The 7186-nt window shown below is 43.8% G+C and overlaps 1 pseudogene across 1 annotated transcript; it reads right to left on the minus strand.

The window, feature by feature from the left end:
• Positions 1 to 4625: 4625 nt before the first annotated feature.
• LOC307027245 (beta-1,3-galactosyltransferase 2-like) lies at positions 4626 to 6940 on the minus strand (annotated as a pseudogene). Its single transcript has one exon. The product of its transcript is annotated as a beta-1,3-galactosyltransferase 2-like (transcript).
• Between the last annotated feature and the right edge of the window lie 246 nt (positions 6941 to 7186).

Raw genomic sequence — 7186 nt, forward strand, 5'->3', positions numbered from 1 at the left:
GTATTGAATGGAGTGGTGAGGGAAGTAACCTGCCACACCTGACCTCTACCTGCTTCAGTTCCTCACCACACAGTGAATAAGGAGACTTTGTGACGCAGTAATCTTTTTATGAGGTACTCATAAAGAGTCCTGGGTGTGGAGAACTTGAACAATATGTGGCGGAGAATATTAACTCGCCCGTCTGACCACGTGACTTGTCAAAGTCACAAGAGAGAATATGTGTTGACGTAACTGAATGTTTTGTGTGTGACTCTGCAGTTTACTGTCGCTCCGTCTTCACTCTTTTATTAATTTCAAGACAACGATCTGCTCAGGATCCGCTTGGCACCTGGACGCAGGGCGAAAAAAGGTGTGTGCCAGTAATGAGAACACACTCGCTGCACAAAGAGAAGCCCTCCAGTGTGTCTTTGTTTGACGATGGCCGCATGGGGCCAGTATCCCAGATGAATTATGAACTGTTATTGCTCATCAGTATCTCTAAAGGTGTCCAAGTGCCTTGTGTTATGAGTCAATATAAGAGAAATATTTACACTAATGTATAAATGTGCTTTTCATTACCTTTTAGACATGTGACACTGAGTAACTTGACCACAGACGTGACGTGTACGTCAGGGCGCTGCAACACTTTCAGGACAATGACTTAAAGTCAATAAACAAAATAAAAAAAATCATTGTTTGTGTCTCTGTTGTTTTTAAGTAAACATCCCGTTCTGTCTGTGTTTATGTGAGAAATCTTAGAAACTATTATTTCATTTGAATTTACTGTGAGAATGTGGAACAAATCCCAGATGTGAACAGAAGTATTATTATTTTTTGGATCCCCTTTAATTTCAGCATGTGTAGAAATGTTACTGAGACGATGGGAAATTCCGAAAAAAATAAAAGAATAATCTTACAAAAACGTTTCAATAGTAAAAGATGGATAGGATTCACAAAAGGTAAGATTTGTATTATGATTAAATCTGAAGTTATGTTTTCCGTTTCCTTTTTATTCCAGCATTCATTGATTTGGTTACACCAAAGTATCAATGAGCTCCCAAATGATTGATTATCAAATGAGAATAAATAATTAACTCACGAGGCAGCTTTAAAATGAATGTTCAGGGAACTCACATTTTAAAAGGGGCAGTGCAGAGAGCTAATACCCATATTCTCTCTTCTAAACCATCAACGTGATGGCCTCAGACAAGGGACTTGTCTCTATTCTTGTCTTGCTCGATCTTAGTGCTGCATTTGATACTATCGACCATGATATCCTATTGCAAAGACTAGAGCACTTAGTTGGCATACAGGGAACTGCTTTAGGCTGGTTTAGGTCCTATCTGAACGCTCTCAGTTTGTACGTGTCAACGATGAATCCTCCACGCAAACCAAAGTTAGCCATGGAGTGCCACAGGGCTCAGTGCTTGGACCTATTTTGTTCACATTATGCTTCCGCTAGGCAATATTATAAGGAATCATTCTGTAAACTTTCATTGTTATGCGGATGATACTCAACTATATTTATCAATCAAGCCTGATGAAATTAATCATCTAAATACAATTCAAGAATGCCTCAAGGACTTAAAAACGCAACACGTTCTCACTCCCAACCATACTTGTCAACCCTCCCGATTTTCGCGGGAGACTCCCGATTTCATTGCCCTCTCCCGGTTTCCTCCCGGGGTCATATTTCTCCCGCATTTCTCCCGATTTCTGGCAAAATCAGAATTACTCAGGACTGTTTCCACTCGGACTTTAATACAGCTACACCATTGTTTGGTTTCCATGGTAACAAGTCTCTTTAGTAGCGCGCGAAACTGAAAGTCTGAGAAGGTGAGGCAGATAGTCAATCAATCAATGTTTATTTATATAGCCCAATATCACAAATGTTACATTTGACTCAGGGGACTTCACAGTTTGTACAGAATATCAGTATGACAATACGAGACCCTCTGTCCTTAGACCCTCTGTCCTCAGATCCTCTGTCCTTAGACCCTCACATCGTACAAGGAAAAACTTCCAGAGAAAACCCACAGTTTAAAGGGAAAAATGGGAGAAACCTCAGGGAGAGCAACAGAGGAGGGATCCCTCTCCCAGGACGGACAGACGTGCAATAGATGCCGTGTGTAAATTGAAAAGATAATACATTTGCAACATAGGTAGTCACAGAAAACAGAACAAAAATCGAGAACTACTCTTAAAACATTCATATATACCCACATGCCAGCTAAGGTCAGAAGAGCTTTATTTAACAGCTGCTCTTATGTCTGTGACCCCTCCTGTTGTTCATTGATAAGCCTGAAACATGCACTTGTCAAGGTTCAGAGGCACATTTTGTAAATATGGCAGTAGCCATCGATCATCTTAAGATAAGATATACTTTATTGATCCCAAGTTGGAAACATTTGCGTTACATCAGCATGTGTAACAGTTGTTAATATGCAGTGGTGTTTATTTGTAAATCATTTCGTATAATCACACAAATTCTGTGTTTTATATTTAATAATTCTGTGTTCTTTATTTATTGATTGTTCAATACCTGACAAGGCCGGAGATGAAAAACTTGGGTCACAGGTTCCTCAACAGTGCATCACAAGACATCTATCAATATGTGTGAATACCTCCACCATTAAACTGTCATTCTGCACATTTCTTATTCTATCTACACACATCTTATATAAGAGTATAAAACATATGTATAATATCAGTTAAAATAAGTGCTTCAACATGCAGTAGTTAGCATTGCAGGAAAGCAATATATCAGTACTTTGTCAGGCTTAATGTTTATACCCCCAAAGCTTTTCTCTTATTCAAAAGAAGACCTTAACCTAAAGTATTCTTTAATGTTTAAATAAAGCCTTATCAGTTTGTCTGTCTGTGTCTCCTATTAATATCTAATAATACAAATAATACATTTCAATAACGTGCTGTAACCACCAGGTGTCCCTTTCTATCAGCTGTCCTTTATGGTGTAAATACAGCCTATCTACTGATTGGATCAAATATAAAAGTCAGCTGAATTAGTGTTGATCCTGCGAGGAGACGTATTGTGTGAAGAGAAATATAAGATGTTTTTTGATTGCTGATATATTTATGATCCATGTCACGTTTTCAGTTTCGGCATTCCTGTTTGTCTAGAAGTCTCCTCATCAGGGCTCTATAAATAGAGAACTACGGCAGATATGTAATATGTAATGCAGCCGAACCGTGTATTACAATGCCGTTATCTGATGACCTTCAAAGAGCAAAGCAAGCACACTCGGAATAAAGTATTATTATAGTAAAAAAAACTATAATGTCCGTGCGGAACAATACCCCAACCCATAGATCCGCGGGTGAATAATATTCACCACATTACACACATCCCTTCACAAACCTTCAGAAATGTCCGGAGTCTTGTTAATGCTCAGAAAGATGTCAATCTGGTTGGAAATCAGCTCTGTAAAATGTCCGTCCGAAAGCAAATGCGTGTTTAAACACCATGGGGTTTGCGTGCGTACAGAACCCTTCATTCTGATACTCATTACGACAGGGGCATGATCCGACATAACTGTAGTTTCATCTGAACAGGAGCTCAGGGAAGGGGAGTCTGTCATCTACCATAAAGTAGTCTATCCGAGTGAACGTATGGTGAACATGGGAGAAAGAGGAGTATGCTTCACCGGTGGGGTTAAAGAAGCGCGTGGGGTCCGTTAGTGCAAACTCACTCATGAAGTCTCTAATCGTCTTATCAGACCCCGAAGGCGTAACAGTCTTCTTGGGGGAGCGGTCCAGCTGTGGGCTAAGCCAACAATTAAAGTCACCACCTAAGATAAGGAAGTGTGAGGACATGTCAGGAAGGTTAGAAAAGAGCTGCTGAAAAAAATTCACATCATCCCAGTTCGGGGCGTACACATTCACAAGTAGAACAAGGGTGTCGTATATCATGCCAATAACAATCAGGTATCTGCCGTTCGGATCAGAAACCATTCCAGGAAAAACAAAGGGAACCGGTTTGTGTTTCAAGAAAGCAACTCCTCTAGACTTGCTGGTAAAGGATGAATAGTAAGCATGAACAATCCATCCATTCCTAAGTCTAGATAAAACAGATGGTTTGAAGTTTGTTTCTTGAAGATAAATCACTGGAGCACCCACATATTGAAGATGGCGCAGGACCCCTGGTGTGTTTAACTGGGGAGTTCAGACCCCTGCAATTCCAACTAGTAACCATTAGGGCACTCCCATCAGGGCGTTGAATTAACCTGGGCTGGACCATTTAAAGATAAAACGGAAATATGAAGGACCGGCAGCACAACCAACAAAACAGAGTGCAATGATGAATACAATACAAATAAAACATACAAGACAAGAACATGAAACATACAGAGCCCAGCTCCCCGGCCCCCCAGCACAGACCTCTCCCCAAACGAGATGCCACGTGCAAAACCCAAACTAATAACTAGGCCTAAACCTAAACGCTCCAAGGTAGCCTTAGAGACACAATTGCGTTACCTGAGATAAAGTGACATATTAAGAATTCTTAAACGTACATTGTACAAACCACTGTGTATAAGTTATCCATAATTGAACTAACAACCCGAGTAAAGAGGTATCCGTAATGGCCCAATATGTAGTGCAAAAATAAACACTAATTATAGTATATATATATTCTCTTAATTGTATTTTTATTATTTATCAGAGCTCGGTCACGTGGACCGGCGCAAGGCACTTGGAAAATGTAGTCCACAATATTGTCAACAAAATCTAGCGATCTCCAGCTGAAGAAGGAACGACCATCATAACTGTTTGTAAACAGACCAGCTGCAGGCAGTCTATTTACAGTTCTTATTAACAAAGTCAGAGGCCACCGTAGGATCCTCAAACCCGTGTGACGTTCCATTCGGCATGGTCATTTTGAGAGTTGCCGGGAAGAGGAGACCAAACTTCACATTTGGGTAGGAATGTAGAGTACGCTTTCTGGGACCAAAGCAGCTCGCTTCTTGGCAACGGAGCACGTATAGTCCGGGGAGATGGAGATCCTCTTGCCGTTGTAGAGAAGAGGAGAGGATTCACCAGCCCGCTGCAGGATCTGGCTCCGGATATGAAAGAAGGGCCGAGGTGAGGTCCCCTCCTTGGGTCTCTCTCGCAGGGTCCGATGGGCACGGTCAAGTAGAGGCTTCTCGTCCAGCTTGAGCAAGTCCCGGAGCAACTGCGTGACGAAATCAGTGGCACGACCTGCCCTCAAGATCCTCACATTTGTCATCCAAGCGTTTCACTTGTGAAGTTAGCGTGTCAGCTGTAGCTTCCTGTTTGTCTATCCGAGTGCTGTGGTCAGTAGCTTGCCCCAGATCTCGGATGGTGGCTCCGTGTGCCTCCACTGCGCCCTGAAGTGGTTCAACTGAGCTCTTCAGTTCCTGTCTCACTCACAGTATTTCAGAGTGCAGACTCGCGGCCGACTCATCGATTTTCTTGAATATGTCTTGAGAGACTCCATCATTGATCGCAGCAGCGGGGCATCTAGGGTGTCCCCAGCAGCGCTAGCAGGATCAGCGCTAGCCGAGTCAGGAAGGAGTGAGGGTTTGAGGCCTCCTTCTGCGAGGTCTTGTTTAGATCGAGTAGTAGTCATTTTGGCCGGTTACAAATCAAAATAATTGAGCTAGAGTTCGCAAGAGTAATTTATAAGTAGCTTATAGTGAGCCAGACTGCTCAATGGGAAAGTATTTTGAAGTCACTAATCTGGGAGCTGTCAGGACACACGTCTACTCGCCTCATTGCATTCCTCCCACCTAGCACCTCCTCCCACCTAGCACCTCCTCCCACCTAGCACCATGACCATTTCTTTAATGCAGATCAGAAACCTGTTTTCACATTGGTGATATCAACTTCTCTTTTTATTATTCTCAATGCGGGGTGGGGTCTGGTGCCCTGCTCAGAAGGCACTAAAAAGGAGGTGAACTGGTGACTGATACTTCGTCCAGTCTAGGAACTGGCGCCCCTTTCATTTCCCATCCCTACAGATTTATCTTTTGGCCCCCCAAAAGAAACAAATAAATAAGTGAACCTTCCAGTGTCCTTGCCCCCAGGGGATTCCTCAGTGTCATTGTCCTAACAAGGGGGCTCAGGCCTCTTCAAGTCTTTCCAGTAATCCACCAGCTGTTTAGGAGACCCCAGGATGTAAGTGATGATCTTGGAGTATTCGCAGCGATTAAACTTTGTGCTATAGGCCTTGAACCTGGACGGGTCAGGGGGAGATTGGGGAGAAAGTCCCAGCTTTTTCATGCAAGCTCCAACATAAGCATCCTCTATGTTATAGGGATTGATCGATTTGGAAGCCTCCACAATCTTCTCAGGAAGATCATTGGAGAACACGTATCCCATGCCCAGAGTGTAGGTGGGGTATAAAGGCTCCGGGTACATCTCCACAGGGACGTACCACTTGGAGTTCTTTGAGCGGATGACCGGCCTGTTCCACATGAGCATCCGGTCAGGTAGTTCAGCTTGGGATGTCCGGCTTCCGTAGCATCATCACTAAATTGTCAATGTTCAGGAACATGTCCGAGTCCACCTTCATGGCGTACGCGGCTTCGGGGCAGCGAGTGGCCAACCAGTCCATGATCACCATGGTTTTGATGGTCAGATTGAGGTAGGTGTCCAGGAAGTCGCTCTGGATCAAGTCGTGGTGCAGTCGGTTCTCCTGTTGGAGCTTCTCCTGCAGCGCATCCACATGGCTCCTCTATAGAGGCCCAGCATGAACAGGGTGAGCACCACATCCCCCTGAACCTCGCTGCTGCTGCCCCACGTCTGCCGGATGGCATCCCGAGCCGCCATGTTCTTAGGTGCCACTGGAACCATCAAGACCAGGAAGGGGGTCTTGGTCTTGCACACTTCCTTGTTATCCATCACAAAGTGGTAGTTACGTGGGTAGGCTAGATGGACTGAAGAGCCTTGGGAGGTACGGTAGGAGGTAGAGTCGTTTGTTCTGTGGTTTCATTTAGTTGAACTCTGTCTTTCGATCGGATCGCGGTAAAGAGGAGCCGATGAACCGGATTTATGAACCTCTGGTAGTGTCTTTGAGTGGAAAGCTGGACCACCATGACAGGGAGTTGCTGGAACAAAAGACAAGCAGCACCAGACCGAACAGAAGCAGGTACCGGAAGCAGAGGTTCAGCCAAGGCCTCTTCAGTTGTCTAAAAAGAGAGGAAATCAGAGTTAAAACATGTGGGAA

The sequence above is a fragment of the Notothenia rossii genome, assembly GCF_949606895.1.
Source record: "Notothenia rossii genome assembly, contig: scaffold_542, whole genome shotgun sequence".
NCBI classification, from domain to species: Eukaryota; Metazoa; Chordata; class Actinopteri; order Perciformes; family Nototheniidae; genus Notothenia; species Notothenia rossii.